This window comes from Lactuca virosa, chromosome 1 (genome assembly GCF_052849685.1).
Source record: "Lactuca virosa cultivar CGN04683 chromosome 1, Lactuca_virosa_CGN04683_v6, whole genome shotgun sequence".
NCBI classification, from domain to species: Eukaryota; Viridiplantae; Streptophyta; class Magnoliopsida; order Asterales; family Asteraceae; genus Lactuca; species Lactuca virosa.
The window spans coordinates 41,516,425-41,535,923 of record NC_136426.1 but is presented as its reverse complement, the minus strand read 5'-3'; the positions used below and the strand labels follow the sequence as shown (position 1 = coordinate 41,535,923).

At 38.7% G+C, this 19,499-nt stretch overlaps 1 protein-coding gene across 2 annotated transcripts in view; it reads left to right on the top strand.

The window, feature by feature from the left end:
- The window catches only part of LOC145111908 (putative carbohydrate esterase At4g34215), a 34,591-nt gene extending 32,762 nt beyond the window's left edge, over positions 1-1,829 (top strand). For both annotated transcript variants that reach the window (XM_079048318.1, XM_079048207.1), the window contains exon 4: positions 1,630-1,829. The gene's annotated coding sequence lies outside the window, so the exon portion shown is untranslated. The remainder of the gene's footprint in view (positions 1-1,629) is intronic.
- Positions 1,830-19,499: the final 17,670 nt, after the last annotated feature.

The following is a 19,499-nucleotide window of genomic DNA, read 5'->3' as shown; positions in this document are numbered from 1 at the left end:
CAAGCTATGAACCGAGTATGCGGGGCGTACCACATGGTACGCTTAGCTTTCTGATGCGAGGTGGGATCGGGACTCCGGACATGTATACGGGGCATATGTGTCATTTAGTGAAACCCTAATTTATGGGGTTGGACACTATATAATCATACTTATGTCTCATGTTACCCTTATTTCGCATCCTTCACTGAACTTATAACCTCATTTCAAAACCCTAATCCTTTCCTTTGTTTTTTTGAGCTCATTGTGTGCTTCTTGGTGTGTTTTGGTTCATTATCAAGAAGAAGGAGTTTGGTGCAAGGTTGTTGATCAAGGAAGAGCTTGTGGATCCTGATTCTCTACTCTAATTCTAGCTTGTTTGAGGTAAAAAGCTATGATCTTTTTCATTAGAAGCTTAGATCTAGTTTATATGAGTTTTGGACCCTTTTTGGCCCCATCAATGAGATATAGTGGTTTGACACCACTCCAGGAGCTACGAGTTGCCACTCTTGGTGTTTCCGAGGTTCAAAGTCTATAAAGTTAGCACCTTTAGGGTTTAGAATCACCCATGCATGAGGTTATGTCCATTTAGTGAAAGTAAAGTGCTATATCTTGAAGTTGGGTCCTTGTGGGGCATGCAAAGTCACAAAGTCAGTGACTTTATGGTTCTAGACACTTATTAGGGATTAGATCTGGGGTTTGGACTTTTGGCCTTAAGCATTAAGTGCTTAAAGTGGGTTTTGTCTTAATGGGTGAGTACGTTGGGCGTACAAGTCTTTACACATGGCGTACAAGCCATTTAGCATGTACGCTTAACATACAGCTGAGTACGCTTCGCATACTCAGTCTGTTGGGTTTTGTGTTTTGGGCTTCGAGGTTGGGCCTTTCTTTTGGGCTTAAGTGCTTGGGTTCTTGTTGGGCCATCTGAGTGCAAGTGTTTTGGACTAGGAGAATGGGTGGGCTTTAGGGTAAGGCCAATGTAAGGGTTTGGGACCAATTTGGAAAATTAGGCCAAGTATGGGCCTTGAACGGTTAGTTGGATTTTGGGCCTTTTGGATTATAGGTTTTGGCCTAAGTCTTGGTCCAAATTAGGTCAGGGGTAAAATGGTATTTTTACCCTAATTATGCAATGATAGCTATGGATTTGAAATCCAATTATTAATTGAATGTTATTTGATATTGATAGCTTGGGGATTCGTCGGTTCGCATCAGCAGCGAGTGTAGGATCTTCTATCTGTCGATTGAGGTGAGTTTCCTCACTAGATTTAGCAGGTCTAAGGCACCAATTCCATCTCTTATTGTTTATGTTATGATGCTAGGAGTCTGCATGATCCTTGCATGTGTTATGTGCTACTATGGATACCGGGCGGGCTCGATGCCGGGCGAGGCCCGATGACTAAATCATATGCTATTGTTTTATGATCATTGTATGTGTAAGAATGATAATGTGATATATATTGTATATATATAGTGGGCGGGGGCCGATGTCAGGCGGGACCTATGAATAACAGATATGTATACCGAGCGGGGCTCGATGCCGGGCAGGGCCCGATGGAGGGCAATGGCCCAATATGTGATTTATTATGTATGGTATGGGGTAGTTTTGGGAACTCACTAAGCTTTTTTGCTTACGGTTTTCAGTTTATGTTTCAGGTACTTCTGGTTCCAACGGGAAGAGCTCGGGATGACTGCATTGCACACACTACATAGTTCCGCTTTTGTGATTTACTCTGACTTGAGATGATGTTTGATACGCTTATTCTATTTGGATTGTATCGATGATGTTTTTGGAATATTGTTTTTATTAAATTAAAAATGAAATTTTTGGGTCATATTTTTGGGACGTTACAGTAATGTAGTCGCTTTTATAAAGATGTATGTTTCAAAGTAATGAACATATGTACATGTATAAACGTTATGTATTTAAACATATAAATATACATGCATAGTAATAGCTTGAATCATTGAAATAATACAAAGTTTTATGACGTGTTTTTTATGATATACAATGTCACATAAAAATCATATATTTTTGTATCATGTAGCATTTGTTCTGTGGATTAGTTATTTCATGATAAAATAAGTATAATACGCATACGAAAAGTTTATACTAGTTTATTTGTAACAATATGTTAAATTGTTAAATAACATTTTTATAAACTAGATTTATTATATTTTCCCATAAAGAATAATATATTTGCATAAACAAAGTATATATGCATATATATTCCCCCCTCCCCCCCTCCCCCAAAAAAAAATTGTTAAAAAGGGGCCTTAAGAACTCACCCTTGAAGCGTGAGTTCGATTTGTATGGAATAAGTTTATTTGAGAAATTTGTCGTGAGAAACCGCAAAGCCATGATTCTTGAACTTTGAAATACTTTCGGGACCGTTTCTTAACGAATTTAAACTATTAGGGGCTGTTTGGTAATTTAATTAATCAAGGTAGGACTGATTTTGTTAAGAATTTCCAATGAAGGGGCTGAAATGCTTATTTTTATTCAAAGTTTGAAGATTGGGATTCATTCTGTTAAAAATAACCAAAGGAGGGGCTATTTTGAATAAATGGGTTCAATGTTTGGGGGTTTGGGAATGATTTCTAAAATGAATGTTGCAGTAGGGGGTTATTTTGTCAATTCATCAAAGTTGAAAGGAAATTAGGGCTTTTAGTGCCCGTTTCCATTTGTTGATCGGGCAAAGGAAAAGAAGGAATGAAAGCAGACGAACAAAGACGGCGAGAGGGAGGCACGAAGGCTCGCAGGCAGCACGGGGTTTCGTCGTTCGATTCGCGAGCAGAGATCGTCTCCGGGATTGACGAGGCCAAAGGGAAGGAAGGGAGAAGTAGCGAGGCTGCTCGTGGCCTCGGTGGGTCCAGCGAGGAGCGCTCTTCTCGTCCGGATGCGAGTTGCGAAGGAAAGGGAGTCTGGTAAGGCGTCGCGAGCAGCAGTAGCGACGAAGACGAGGGTGTTGGCAACGTTACTCGACCGAAGGATGAAGGGGAATGCAAGGAAAGCTACTCCGGCGTGAAACTCGAAGGGAAAGTGGTTCAATCGATGGAACAAATAGAGAGGAGGGGCAGCAATCGAAGGAGAAAAGAAGAAATAGAGTGGTTTTTCTTTTGTGATCAGTTGGTTTTCTGAACCTCAACCCTTGGCTGTCGGAAGAAGCTTCACCTCAGTTGGAGTCTTTCTCGGTTGAAATTGAAGAAGGAAGAGGAAGGATAGCAGCAACAATGGTCTTCAGGGGGTGTTTGTGGTGGTTCTCAACGGGAAAGAGAGTGAGGGGCCAGACGGGGGCTTCCACCTCCGATGTCTGCTCCGGGCATACACCCACTTCGGTGGTGGATGTAGGGTAGAAGAAGAACAGTAGGAATCTCTTTTAGACTACTATTTTAGGGTTCAATTTGTGATTTCCTCTCCAATCTCATATGTGATTTAGGGGGTATTTCAGATTGAGTTATGCAATTGTTTATTGATTTATTTGTTTAAAAAGCTAATAAGTTTTAAAAAGTATTTGACAAGCCTATAAACACTCTTTAAAAATGCATTTTATAACACCCTTAAATAATTTATTTTATAGAAGTGAAAAATTATGACTTTTTAAGAAAAAACTAATAACTTATACACCTAAAACGTTATTTCTATCCTTAATAAACCTATTCAGTTGATCCAAATATTTTTAACTTATAATTTATTAACTTATTGTTTTTTAAACCAAATAATCTATTTCGAATACTTTTTAACTTAAAGGTTTTTATAACCATACGATAGATGCATTTTATGTACCTATTTTGCATGTTTATTTCCGTCCTTTCATAGCATTCTATTTGATAATTCTTGCATTTAGTTAATTATTTCGGCAATTGCATATTTCATCAAGAATGTATGGTATTTCACCATTTTTGATTTATTTTGCACATTATAGAGCATGTAGCATGGAGTATGGAACTTGGAGAATGGAGCTTTGGAGCATGAAGAGAAGATGGACCGGTCATGCCATGAAAGAAAACATGAAGACATAACCTAAGTTATTGTTGCATTATCATTATAGCAAAGGACTATGATTGAAACATGGTTCTTGTCACACCGATACGGGTCGTGTTTGTCCTTTCTCATCTTATATTTGAGCAACAGTACTTGTGGTGAAGCTATAGTGAAAATGGAGCGTGGTGAAGCTATAGTGAAAATGGAGCCAACAGTGCAGACTTATTGGATTTTTAGCAAAAAGCATGGGCCATGCTAACAACACATGGTCATGCCAAAAACACATGAGCAAAAGGCATGGCCATGCTAAAAACGCATGGTCTTATGGCAAGCACGTGAGCAATTAATGAAACAAGGGATCACTACACTTTACACACAAACGGTTTTTGGAGCTTTCTCTGGCGATTCTAGGAGATTTTTGGGAATTCTTAAAGATTTTTAATCATTGCAAACACTTTTGATTTCCATTTGTAAGCATTAAACATTTCCAATTCCATCTTTCTCTTTGATTGATTTGTTCTTAGCCATGTGTGGCTAAGAAACCCTTATTTCTAGTTCTTGTTCAAAACATGTTGATTGCTTGACTTGAAGCATATAATTTGATGTTTGATTTGTGATTCTATTCTAGTGATTATATTTTTGTTTAAACTAGAATCCTTGAATTTGATTTGTGTTTGATTGGCCACTTTCATGAATTGAATTTTTGTGTAGTTAATTAACTTTTAGGGCACCTAATCGTTCTATTAAGTTAATAATTGGTAACAAACAATAAGTTTTCTTATTGTAAAACATATATCACATGTTTTCATACTTCCGAGCGTATGAGAAGAAATGAACATTGTTGGGAAGCTTGTACAAAACTTAATGCAGTTTTTTAATACAATCTAAGAGTGTGTTTAGGTTGAATTAGTAAAGCTAGGTCTAGTCAAAGAGCATGTTTTGATTAGATAATTTGGCAAGCGAGAGGTATTAGAGCGTGTTAATATCTTTCAGTACCAACTTAGAATAGCAATCATGAATTACATTAAGTCATAATCAAGTTGAACAACAACATTGAGAACTAGAACTAGAACTGTTCAATCAAATTGTTTACAAGTTTATTTCATGTTCTGCATGTTTTTAAAGTAGATTGTTATTTTATTATTTTACTTTTGCAAACAAAACCCCCGTTTTGTGATCAAAGTACCTTGCGCAAAAAGGTATAGACTTTTGTCCCGTGTCTTTGTGGTTCGACCCTGCTTGCCTTATACTACTTTTTAGTGCATTAAAGCAATGTATTTGGGGTCTATTGTACCCCTATCATTTGTTGGGTTTGACACACCTAACAAATCGGCGTCGTTGCCGGGGACACAGTGTTACTAGTTGTTTATGTCAACATATTTGTAAGCAGGTACATATCTATTAAAAAAATACAAAACAAAACAAAAGAAAAACAAAAAAAAAGTGTGGCTCGGAAATGAACACTCCTTACATTAAAGACCAACTTTCGGAGCTAGCCCAGATAGTTATGATGATTGGAAATGACCAAAGTGTGCAGCCCACACCTATTCCTTGTGATTTTTTCACTCAAAATGGACATCATACCAATATGTGTCCATATTTACAAGGGGAATGGGAGGAAGTGCATGAAAAGGGAAGCTACTACTGGCAAAAACCAATGGAGTTATGATCAAGCTCAACATGATCAATGGTGGGAAAACAACCAAGCTTGGGGAAACAACCAATGCCAAAACCCATACCAAGATTGGGGAAATGACCAATACCAACTAACTCCATAGTTCCAACAACCATATCATCCACCTCCCCAACAAACTGAAACTTCGAGCATGTCCTTGGAAGACATTGTGAAAAGCATTGCCACTACTAACCAAATCTTCCAGGAAACAACCACAACTACCCTCAAAAGCTTAGAGCAACAAATTGCACAGCTTACTCAATCTGTGAGTATATTGGAAACTCAAGGAAAATTACAATCGCAGACCGAAGAGGACCCAATGCATACCGTTTCTTCCATCACCTTGAATGATGGGAAAATTTTTGATGTCCCAAGATTGCAATTTGAAGATGGGGAAGAGGAGGAAGAAGTAGAAGTGGAAAAGGTTGTCGAGGAAGAAATAGAAATTAAGAAGGATAACATGGAAGTTATAGAAGAGCTGTTGGAGGTTGACGAAAGAGAGGCTGAGCCACCCACTACCAATGAGAAAATCATTTCACAGGTAGACCAACCACTAGAGCAAAAACGATAAATTTGTCGGACCCTTTAAAGGATACATATGCCGAGAAGGAAGACACCCAATCGGTCATCAACTCAACCACCCTATTAAAGAAGGAAGAGTTAACCACCTTACTGGACAAGTACATGAAATGGGTCAGTTGGATGATTGTTGTCATCAAGGGTCTAAGTCCAGTATGGTTCCCAAGGAAAAAGAAATTTAGGTACAAGATAAGTATCCCATTTGAGGAAGTAGTAAGTAGTTCACTGAGTTGAAAATCCCCAACATTCGAAGAATCACATATTCCAAGAGCCAAGTCGAGCCAAAGACTTGAAATAAGGGTGGCTAACCGAGAGGCAACTCGGGGAGTATTTTCTTTCCATTCTTCTTTTATTTACTTTATTTTTTTGTGTTGAAATGTTTTTTAGTCTTTTTAGAGTTCCATGAAAAAAAAACTATCTAAAAGATTGAAAGGGAGTTATGTTAAAAAAATGTTTTTGTGAGGTTAACAGTTAAAAAAAAAAGCATGGGCATGTCCAAAATCGCATGGGCTTGAACTAAAAGCATATGGTCTATTTTTTGACTCGTGTGTAGCCGACGAGGTTTTTAAAAGAAAAAAAAGAGCACGGGCATATATAGAAAACGCACGGGCAAGTACTGAAAAACGCACGGCCTGGGTTCACCCATGCCTTTTCGATCATAACTTTTTGAACAAAAAAACAATGTGCACGGGCTACTCATAAAAACTCACGGTCAATTGCTAAAAACACATGGGCTTGGTGTAGGCCATGCTTAAAAACTCACAGGAAAAACCTCAAAAACACATGGTCATGCCAAAAACGCATGGTCTCTACCAAGACCATGTGTCGCATCGAGGTTTTTCATCCAATTTTTTTCATGGTCTAGCTTGAAAAACACATGGTCTGTTCTAAGACCATGCTTTTTGCCCTATATAAAAAAAGACAATTTTTGTCTTTTCTGTTCCACAAACCTCGCGACCGTGCTCTCCCCTCTCTCTAAACCCCATCGCCGATTTTGTCTCCCCTCTCTCAACATAAAAGCTCTAATTTTTGTTCAAATTTTCTTTGAGATTAAAGCTCCAAGGGTTTCAATAGCAAGCTTGGGGAGGTATTTTGTAAAGTAGATTAGAAGCTTGCATCTCTAATTGTGCATTCCACCATTAATGTGTACAAGCTTTTCTTGAGGTCGAAGATGAAGTGAAAAAGTCAAGCAGACATCACAAATTCAAGCATTTGACTGGTACATTCCTTCCATATTTCAAGTCTTATGCATTAATCTTAAGATTGTTTGACTAGAATTGTTGAAAATATGTTGATATTTTCTGTATAGTTATACATTCGTGTCTCAATAGGTTGCCCTACCCTCTCCGAGCATCAAGGACGATGCTTAATCTTAAGGTTGGGGAGGGGTCATTGTACATTAGGTTCTAGTTTCCACATGCATTTAAAAAAAACATCTCCATGCATTTTCATTTTCATGCATTTCATAAAAAAATAATACTAAAATAATACAAGATGAGGACAATCTTTACATACGATAACTCCGTGAAGTGGGAAAATGAAAAATCAAAATGAAAAAATCCTAAGCGACCAGATCGTTACTGGAAGTGTAGAATCAGTTGTCATAACTAGAGGACCCAAACACCGTAATTCGAGACCCCTGCCTTTGATAATAAAAAAATAGCATATTGAAACATTTTTGTGAGCGGTAATAACAACTTTGTGATGATTTGCTTTTGAATATTTAAAAAGAATCTTTATCGACAACTCTGGACCCACAGAACACATACCTATTTGTTGACATGCGTTACCCTCGCGGTAACAGAGAGCTTAAGTATCAGATCCACACATTCAAGAAGGAAGACAGGGTACAACTGTCATATCGAGTACCCAAATCAAAATTTCAAGCACTCAATCAAAGAAAGTTTAAGAAGTTCAAAAAGTTTATTGAAGAACTCAAGCTCAAAACGAAGACACAAATCCAAGTTTAATCAAATCAGAAGCCATCTCAAAGTTAAATCTGGCGAATGAAGAATTGTGTGATATGATACTTGTGGCTCTCGAAAAAGTGAAAGCATAGGAGCTAGGCCCCTTCGGGTGGGCTTACTGCTTTAGTGAAAGCTGATTTCCCATGACGGGTTCTTAAGGATGCGTCGATTCTGATTTTTGACTATCTAGTCTTAAGGACATGAGATCCTAGACTGTATTATTTTCGCTCACAAAGCTAATTAAGGTATAAAATTTAAATAAAACTATGGTTGGATTATTGGGTTACACCATTTCGTGGTCTTCCTCACTTTGGGAATCAGTGATACATGAAAGGTAGCTGGATAGTAGCCTAGGTATTAGTAATTGGAGCCCCATCGGTGTAAAGTCTGATCGTATAAAAAAAATTTATTTGTGTTTTTGAATTTTTCTTCGGTTCATTTTTCTTAAGCATCTTTTTGTAAATATGTTATTTTCATTAGTTTTTCTTTTATGGCATGCATTCACTCTTAATTCCCTTTAGGTCCTTTTTGTTACTTCCGTTCTTTTCATCTTAGTTTCTTTTTAGTCACCTATCGTCTTCTCTAAGGCGATTCTTAATTTTGTTCTTTCTTGAGGACAAGAAAGGTCCAAGCTTGGGAGGGTTTGATAGCAGAATTTTATGCACCTATTTTGCATGTTTATTTCCGTCCTTTCATAGCATTTTACTTCATAATTCTTGCATTTAGTTAATTATTTGGGCAGTTGCATATTTCATTAAGAATGCCTGGTACTTCACCGTTTTTGATTAATTTTGCAGGCATTATGGAGCTTGGAGCATGGAGCATGGAACATGGAGCATGGAGCATGGAACTTGGAGCATGGAGCATGGAGCTTTGAAGCATGGAGCTTTAGAGCATGAAGAAAAGATGGACCGGTCATGCCATGGAAGAAAACATGAAGACATAACCCGAGTCCTTGTTGCATTATCATCATAGCAAAGGACTACGTTTGAAACACGGTTCTTGTCACACCGACACATGTCGTGTTTGTCCTTTCTCATCTTATATTTGAGCAACATGACTCGTGGTGAAGCTAGACTGAAAATGGAGCCAACAGTGAAGACTTATTGGACTTTTAGCAAAAAGCATGCGCCATGCTAAAAACACATGGGCATGCCAAAAACACATGGGCAAAAGGCATGGCCATGCTAAAAACGCATGGTCTTATGGCAAGCACGTGAGCAATTAATAAAACAAGGGATCACCACACTTTACACACAGACGGTTTTTGGAGCTTTCTCTGGTGATTCTGGGAGATTTTTGGGAATTCTTAAAGATTTCTAATCATTGAAAACACTTTTGATTTCCATTTGTAAGCATTAAACATTTCCAATTCCATCTTTCTCTTTGATTGATTGGTTCTTAGCCATGTGTGGCTAAGAAACCCTTATTTATAGTTCTTGTTCAAAACATGTTGATTGCTTGACTTGAAGCATATGATTTGATGTTTGATTTGTGATTCTATTCTAGTGATTATGTTTTTGTTTAAACTATAATCCTTGAATTTGATTTGTGTTTGATTGGCCACTTTCATGAATTGAATTTTTGTGTAGTTAATTAACTTTTAGGGCACCTAATCGTTCTATTAAGTTAATAATTGGTAACAAACAATAAGTTTTCTTATTGTAAAACATATATCACATGTTTTCATACTTCCGAGCGTATGAGAAGAAATGAACATTGTTGGGAAGCTTGTACAAAACTTAATGCAGTTTTTTAATACAATCTAAGAGCGTGTTTAGGTTGAATTAGTAAAGCTAGGTCTAGTCAAAGAGCGTGTTTTGGTTAGATAATTTGCCAAGCGAGAGGTATTAGAGCGTGTTAATATCTTTTAGTACCAACTTAGTGATGGGTTTTGAGCATTCTAACACTTCCTAAGTGTACATGCAACCCTAATAACCTTGGATCTATGTTTGTCTAATAATCATGCAAAGTTGAATTCCAAGGTTATATTCCTATCTAGCATACATGGGGAACATTTTTAACTTGAATGAAAGATAGAATAACTTACCTTGTTGTTGATTATGATCCTTGAAACCTTGTGAGCCTAGCACCCCAAGTGTGATGCCTCAAATGCTTCACACAACACCAAATGCAAAGGAGTAAACTTTGAGAGAATCTTACACTTGCAAAATCGGCTCTAGCCCTCTTGTTTCTTAGTGTCGCCGATTTTGGTGGAGAACATGTTGCTTATATAGTGTGTCACATCTAGGGTTACACCATGTAAACCCTAATGTGGCATGACTCTTCATTTCCATGACCCATGGGTTTGTAACTCCCATGGAGCCTCCATGGAGCATCCTATGGGTGGAACCCAACTTGATAATCCATGGAGCCTCTTAGCCCACTATATAAGATATGGAAGATTTACATAATACCCATATATTTAATTAGTTATCTTTTGATCACTTAATTAATTCTAAATTAATTCTTGATCAAACTAATTAAATAATATTATTAATATATTAGAACTTATAATATATTAATAAACCATAAGTGTTATTTCTCTCATTTTAGTTTATCCAATTGCATGGTGCCATGCAACCCAAATGGACCATGCCGGGTCGGGTCAAGTACATACCAGAAATAGTTATAGACTTATACACCTTATCCAACAGTCTCCCACTTGGATAAGTCTAATAACTATAACTGCAATACTTCAGGAACCGATCGGCAATCGTAGCTCTTTCAAGGTCTCTCGGAACTGAGAAGATGATGATACACCATTTAAGATAAGTGATCATATAATCCTCTGTTCTAGATATCAGCCGGACAAATACATGGAAGAATGTCTTACTTATTGTCCAGCAGTTTGTTTCCCGATTTCCGATTTGTTTGACAAAGAACTTAATTGAACACATCAACTTAGTTCTGACCGGGCCCGGTACATAGGTCAAAACAAAATCATCGAGGGGCCCAGATATCAGCTTCTAATCCAAGAAGGAACAGATAAACTTCGACTCATATGTTTGTTCTACCACTCATTGAATTATACACAAAAGCATGTTTTATAACATCGAGTTACCAATGCGTTCACGTACAATCAATGCATAACCAACTCATAAGTAACAAATCATATCTCTAGGTTTGAAGACTTATATGATATTACCGTCTCACGATCACTCGAGATAAATTCCATGAAGTGATTCCAGTGAACGTGGGTTGAGTCCAATGCTCAGAACTTATGAGCACTCATGAGTGTTGTAGCCATGTCCAACAACTTAGACCTCTACAACCAATCATGACAGTCTTGATTCATACCTACTTCCGACATATGACCGACTGTGGAGGTTCGAATAATATGATATACCAAACATAATTATTCTGGAAGTCAAAACATGCAAAAGAAATATAGTAAACGATTGACAAGAGATAGCAACACTTTACTCATAAATAAAACACCTTTTATTCATCATCTAATGTCAATTACACTTTACAAATTTCAAGGTTATCTAACTACTAAATCTAATATCATCCTTCAGCCCTATGCTCCGAGCATGCTGGAGATGCTTAACCCGAGTCAGTCCCTTCGTGAGGGGATCTGCTGGATTCTCATTCGATGATACCCTCTTTGCCACGAGGAGTTCTTCTTCTATTCGATGTCTGATGAAATGGTATTTTCTGTCGATGTGTCTGGATCTCCCGTGATCCCTTGGTTCCTTGGCTAAGGCAACTGCACTTTCACTATCACAGAAAATTTCCATTGGCTCTTTAATAGCTGGTACAACTCCAAGGTCTCCAATGAAGTTCTTCAGCCATATCGCCTCCTTTGCTGCCTCGCTAGCTGTTATATACTCTGATTCGCAAGTTGAATCAGCCACTGTCTCTTGCTTGGAACTCTTCCAAGAAATTGCTCCTCCATTTAACGTAAAGACCCAGCCTGACTGAGAGCGGAAATTATCCCTATCAGTCTGAAAGCTAGCATCACTATACCCTACAACTCTCAAGTCTTCACTCCCACCGAGGGTAAGGACCCAGTCCTTAGTCCTCCGTAGGTACTTGAGGATATTCTTTACCGCAGTCCAGTGTGCCTTGACAGGGTTCCCCTGATACCTGCTAACCATGCTCAAAGAAAAGGCTACATCAGGTCGAGTACACGTCATAGCATACATGATCGATCCTACAGCCGAAGCATAAGGTATTCGACTCATTTCTGCTATCTCAGCCTCAGTACTAGGGCTTTGTGTCTTACTCAATCTGGCGTTACTCTGGATGGGTAACTCTCCTTTCTTGGAGTCCTGCATGCCGAATCTCTTCAGCACCTTATCCAAGTAGGTACTCTGACTAAGTCCAATTAGTCTTTTACTCCGGTCTCTCAAGATCCTTATCCCTAGAATATAGGCAGCTTCTCCTAGGTCCTTCATAGAGAAACACTTCCCAAGCCAGGACTTAACTTCCTGCAGAGTTGGGATGTCATTTCCTATGAGTAGTATGTCATCCACATACAATACTAAAAAGCTAACTATACTCCCACTAGCCTTGACATATACACAAGATTCATCTTCACTCCTAGAAAAGCCAATTTCCTTGACTTTCTCATCAAAGCAAAGATTCCATCTGCGAGGTGCTTGCTTTAACCCATAAATGGATTTCTCAAGCTTACACACTTTATTAGGGTACTCTGTATTGACAAAACCCTCTGGCTGACTCATGTAAACATCCTCAGCCAACTTTCCATTAAGGAAAGCGGTTTTGACATCCATTTGCCATATTTCATAGTCATGAAATGCAGCTATGGCTAACAGAACCCTAATAGACTTAATCTTGGCCACTGGAGAAAAGGTCTCATCATAATCAACTCCCGGAGTTTGTGAGAAACCCTTTGCAACCAGTCGTGCCTTATAAGTGTGTACATTACCATCCATGTCGGTCTTCTTCTTGAAGATCCATTTGCACCCTACAGTCTTACGACCTAGTACATTCTCAACCAAGTTCCAAACTTGATTGTCATACATGGACTGTATCTCGCTGTCCATTGCCTCTTTTCACTTGGCTGACTTAGGGCCTGCCATGGCTTCCGCGTAACTGTTAGGTTCATCCAGACCTATCAGTGTCTCATCACTGATAAGTGTATCACCTTCCGCAGTAATATGGAATCCATAGTAATGCTCAGGTGCATTCCTAACCCTTGTGGAACGCCTCAGAGGTACAGACTTGTCAATTGGCTCAACAGGAGTTTCCTCCTCAAGTTGAGTGCTAGGGTTTGAAGTTTCTTCACCACTTGACTCTTGAATTTCTTCAAGGTCAACTTGCCTCCCACTGTCTCCTTGGCTTATGAACTCTCTCTCTCGAAAGAAAGCCCTCCTAGCTACAAAGACCACATTCTCACTAGGTCTGTAGAAGAGGTAACCAAAGGATTTTTGTGGGTAGCCGATGAAAATACACCTCTCACTTCGAGGTTCGAGCTTATCATGAGTCTCGCGTCTCACGAAAGCCTCGCAACCCCAAATATTAATGTGGTCTAGTTTGGGTACTTTACCAGTCCACATCTCATGAGGAGTTTTGGCAACTTTCTTTGTGGGAACTAGATTAAGGATATGGGCGGCAGTCTCTAAGGCATACCCCCAAAATGAGATTGGTAGCGAAGCTCGACTCATCATGGAACGAACCATATCCAACAAGGTTCGATTACGCCTCTCAGCTACACCATTCAACTGCGGTGTCCTGGGAGGTGTCAATTGTGAGACAATCCCACATTCCCTAAGATAGTCGAGGAACTCTGAACTAAGATACTCACCACCTCGATCGGATCGAAGCATCTTAATGTTCCTGCCCAATTGATTCTCGACTTCCTGTTTAAACTCTTTAAACCTCTCAAAAGTCTCTGACTTATGCTTGATTAAGTAGACATATCCATATCTACTGTAATCATCAGTAAAAGTCAAAATAATAACGATTAGCATCCCTTGTGGCATGTTTGAAGGGCCCACACACATCTGTGTGTATAAGATCCAACAAACCTTCACCCCTCTCACAAGAACCTGTGAAGGGTGACTTTGTCATTTTTCCAAGTAAGCATGATTCGCAACTATCATCTGACTTTAGGTCAAATGACTCCAATACTCCATCCTTTTGGAGTTGGCCTATGCGTTTCTTGCTTATATGTCCAAGACGACAATGTCATAATGATGCTTTATCCAAGTTATTATTATTAACAGAATCAATACACAATAGATTATTTCCTAAGTTATCAACCACAGATACAGTTTCATACACGCCATCACAAGGTAATGCTTTAAAATAAAGAACATTATTAAAGAAAGCATTAATCGAACCAACTTCATTATCAAATGAAAAGGTGAAACCTTGTTTATACAATGCATGAAAGGAAATAACGTTTCTTGCCATTTCAGGCGAATAACAACACTTATTCAAATCTAAACTAAACCCACTACTTAGCAATAAAGTATAAACTCCAATCTTGGTGACAGGTAAAGCTTTCCTATTCCCCATGACTAAGTTTATTCTTCCATGCTCCACATTCTCACTTCTTCTTAGTCCCTGCAAATCAGAACAGATATGAATACCATAACCGGTATCAAGGACCCAAGAGTTAGAATGGGGTGAGTTATTAGATAAGATAGTGTAAATACCTGCATGGTTGGGTTTAACTTTCCCATCCTTCACATCTTGCTGGTATTTTGGGCAGTTCCGCTTCCAATGTGACTTTTCATGGCAATAGAAGCATTCAGCCTCTTTTGGGTCAGAAGAAGGAGTGACGAAACCTTTCTTGGTTCCACTTGAAGAAGAGCCATCAAGGGTCCTAGCCTTGGTACCCTTCGAAGAGCTCTTCTTCTTCTTCCCTCTACCTTTCCCGATTGCCAAAACCGGGGCGGAGTTTGGAGTAGGAGTGTTAACAACCGACTTACCCTTAAGACCTTTACCAGTCCACATCTCATGAGGAGTTTTGGCAACTTTCTTTGTTTACAAGTTTATTTCATTTTCTACATGTTTTTAAAGTAGATTTTTATTTTATTATTTTACTTTTGCAAACAAAACCCCCCTTTTGTGATCAAAGTACCTTGCGCAAAGAGGTATAGACTTTTGTCTCGTGTCTCTATGGTTCGACCCTGCTTGCCTTGTACTACTTTTTAGTGCATTAAAGTAGTGTATTTGGAGTCTGTTGTACCTATATCATTTGTTGGTTTTGACTCGCCTAACACCATATAAACAAATAAACACTCTTATCAAAAAGTGTTTATTAAGTTAAATAAACAATCCTAAACATCCCTTTACTCTCTTCAAGTGATATTGTATAAATGTCTAATGCATAAAGTTATGCATTAAACACTTGTTCAATCTCACTTATCTTCATTTACAAAATCGTAATACATAATATAACATTCAAGTTTTGGTAAGTTTCCCTTCTAGACCTTAACGCAAAATTTGTTAACATTTTGGGCCATGGCTAGTACGTGGGGTGTAGTTTGAGAGTACGCTTAGCATACTAGCCCATTTGATGGTCGCAGGTTTCACCCACGTATGCAGGACGTACGTGGAGTACACATGGCGTATGTAGTGCAGGGGCAAACCCTAATTTTTAGGGTTTGCACCCTATTTAAACCTCATTATAACATCTCTTGGAAACTTATGATTAACCTCCATCTTCCCTTACCCTGAAAACGAAACCCTAAGTGCCTCTTGTGAGTTTTAAGCTTGTAAGTGTGATTTTGGTGATGTTTTAGTGAAAGAAGAAGAAGAACTCTTGGTGGTTGATTGAAGGGATAGCTTGAGCTTGTAGATCCAAGATTTCCTTCTCATTTGCAAGCCTTTTGAGGTAAAAAGCTCTCACCTTGATGGTCATTTGTGTTAGATCTACTTTATGGTGTTTCTTGATGATCACATGTGGGGAATTTTCCCCTGGAAATCCCTATGGGGTCTGGGTTTGCCCTGTAAAGGAGCTCGAACTCGGGGTGCTCATTGCAATATTGCGAGTAGGCTTCCACTTAATTCGTTTGTCGTTTCCAAAAAAGAAGAAGTAAAGATGAGCTTTTCATCTACTCCAGAAGCAATGGATGCTAGATCTTAGCTCCATTTAGGCCCTATGTTCATAAAAATGCAAAATTTATGGAGTATTTTGGTCCATGCATGTACTAAGATTTTTATTAAGCTCCTTTTTGAGCTTTGAGTGCCAATAAGCCATGCATGCATGTAAAGTTGCCATCTTTACGTGATAAATTACCCTTAGGGACCAGATTTGAGAGTATAGCTAAAGGTCTTAACTGATTAAGTGCCTATTGAAGAAATCTAGTAAGCAGAGGAGTGCGTTGGGCGTACGAGCTTAGTACGCCCCGCGTACTCAACAGTTGGGTGTTTGGGCTTGGCCTTCTCGGTTTGGGCCATAGTTTGGGCTTTCTAAGTTTGGGCCTTATTGGGCCATTAGACTTATGTTTTGGACTTGGGACTAGAATGTCAGGCTTCCTTGTATTTAGGCCCATGATGGGTTTTGGGCCCAATATGAAAGATTGCGCCATAAATTGGGCTTTGGGTTGCCATTTAGGATTTGGGCCTTTTGAGTAGTTGAGTTGGACTTTGGCTTTGGGCCAAGTTAGATAAAGGGTAAAATGGTCTTTTACATTTGTTATGGGTTAAGTAGCTTGGATTATTGGTTATGGGTCGAGATCCAATTAATAATTGGATGTTATTTTGATGATGATAACGCGGGGATTTTCCAGACCAGCAAACAGAGATTCATTTGAGTGATTCAGCTGCTAGAGGTGAGTTTCCTCATTGTGTTTATCGGGTCGAAGGCAACAATGCCGGCCCATGGTTTGTTATGTGTAACACCCTAAATCTGGTACGACTTGAAACCCTCCAGAATTTACATTTTAGCATAATTGGTCCTTTAAGTACGTTGGGCATACTTAATTGTACGCTTAGCGTACTATGTATGGATGGTTACGGTGGAGCTGGACGTACGATGGGCATACGTGCCAGGGGTCCAAAACCCTAATTTTCGGACATGAGGCCTATTTAAGCGATTTTAAGTCCCTTAGACTTAACCCTAGAGAGCCTCCACAGCCTTAGAACGTTCTTACACTCCAGAGAAACTTGTGAGACCATTTTGAGCTTTAAAGAGTGCATTTGTGGCCTTTTAGTGTTCATTCCAAGAAGAAGAGGTGGTCAAGCAAGCTTGGGACGAGTTGGTGCTTCAAGAACCCGCATCTTGGTCATCTTGCAAAGCTTCTGGAGGTAAAAAGCTTGAATCTTTCATCTTAAATCTCTAGATCTAACTAGGATTTTCTATCTTGTCCCTTTTGGTTGATTTTGGACCTCCATTGGGGAGTTAGGCAACTCCAGAGGATGGGAATGATAGATCTGGGGTCCCTTGGTCTTTTAGTTTCATAAAAATGGAGTCTTGAAGGAAGTATTGGCCTCATGCATGGGTTAAAGACCTTGAAAAGGTCTTAATGGAGGTGTTGGGTGTATATGAACCATGCAAAGGCATCAAGTTGCCAACTTTATGCCTTAGGATGTCATAAATGTAACGCCCGTGTTTCTGGGCTAAGCATTAATGATGATATAATAGTCTAGGTCAACCATTGGAACTCGTTTTGAAGTAATAAGAATGAATTATGTGCTTTAAACTTAATTATTATGATTAAGAATAAAAATAAGCGTCGAAAATTAATATTAGATAAAGCCGATATCTATGAAGGAAGTTATAGTGGTCGTGACAAGGATTCCGGATATATAAAGAATGTCGAAATCCGAGTTATAACGAAGAAGTTATTACATGTCGAAGTTTCGCGACAGAACCGGTACGACACTACGTGACGTAAATAGTGAATTTACGATAGAACGATTTTTAGCCTTAGTGATTTAAACGAAAGTCGTAGAGTTCGTTAAACCGAGAGTGTGCATAAAAAGAACACCTAAATCTGACTTCGTATGAGGAAGTTATGATTTTTCTAAGTTTCGACTTAGCAGTATGCAGCCCAAAACTCGGAATTTAGATAAGGTGATTTTTAGCCGAAACAATCTAAACGATAATCGAAGATCTCGTCGATATTAGTTCAACGGTAAAAAGACAGACGAAAACGGACTTTTCCTGTCCCGGCCCGTTAAAAATATAATATTAAAAATGAAGTCAAATTAGCCGACAGAGTCTAAACGAAAGTTGTAGAGCATAATTTTACCTACACGTGGATATAAAAAACGTCAAAAACGGAGTTCGTATGCGAAATATATGAATTTATGAAGTTCGGAACACAAACTTCGAGGTCTGACTGAACTCACGACGTGAAGATAGAATTTCACGACGTGAACTCAGTGAACGACACGTTTCGAGCCTAGAAGACACACGGCAAGCCTAGGAGGTTACCAGGATCAAAGTCACGACGTGAACACTTACGGTTCACGACGTGAATGTCAAATTTTCACCCTATAAATAGAAATCGAGGGTATCTGGGAATGGTTGCTAATTCACACTCTCTTTCACTCTCTATACCCTCTCTAGCCATCTTAAAACACCCCGAAGCCTCGGGAACCCCCCTAGCACCCAAAGAAAGCCTGAAGTTCCCGAGAAAAAGAGTTTTCCGAGCCGAAACTCTGCCCGCGTGAAGCCCGGTTTTTCAGAAAACATCCCGGTTTCATCGAAGAATATTGTTTTAAGGGACGAAGTGCTGTCCAATCGCCGTCTTATCACGTGAGTGTATAGTCACTTTCATCTTACACATATATATGAAGTATTTTATATAAAATACGTGCTATGTGTATATATGTTGTTTGTTTATTTGAGATGGATGATGAATGAATATTTTATACAAGTTTTAAACTGTATATGCATTTTATATCTACAAATATGTTGGGTAAAACATGGGTAGATGAAAGATTGTTTTATACAGATTTTGAACTGTATATGTATTTTTATACCTACAAATATGTTGGATAAAACATGGGTAGATGAAAGATTGTTTTATACAGATTCTAAACTGTATATGTATTTTATATCTACAAATATGTTGGGTAGAACGTGGGTAGATAAAGAATGAGGGATGAAAGATGATATTGATGTTATTGGAAGTTGCGCCTAATAAATAACATTGGCAGCTGCGCCTAATAAACAACAATGGCAGCTGTGCCAATTAGAGAATAAATGATGTTGTTGGCAGTTGCGCCTAATAAATAACATTGGCAGCTGCGCCTAATAAACAACATTGGCAGCTGTGCCAATTAGAGAATAAATGATGTTGTTGGCAGCTGCGCCTAATAAATAACATTGGCAACTGTGCCTAATAAAGAATAAATGATGTTGTTGGCAGCTGCGCCTAATAAACAA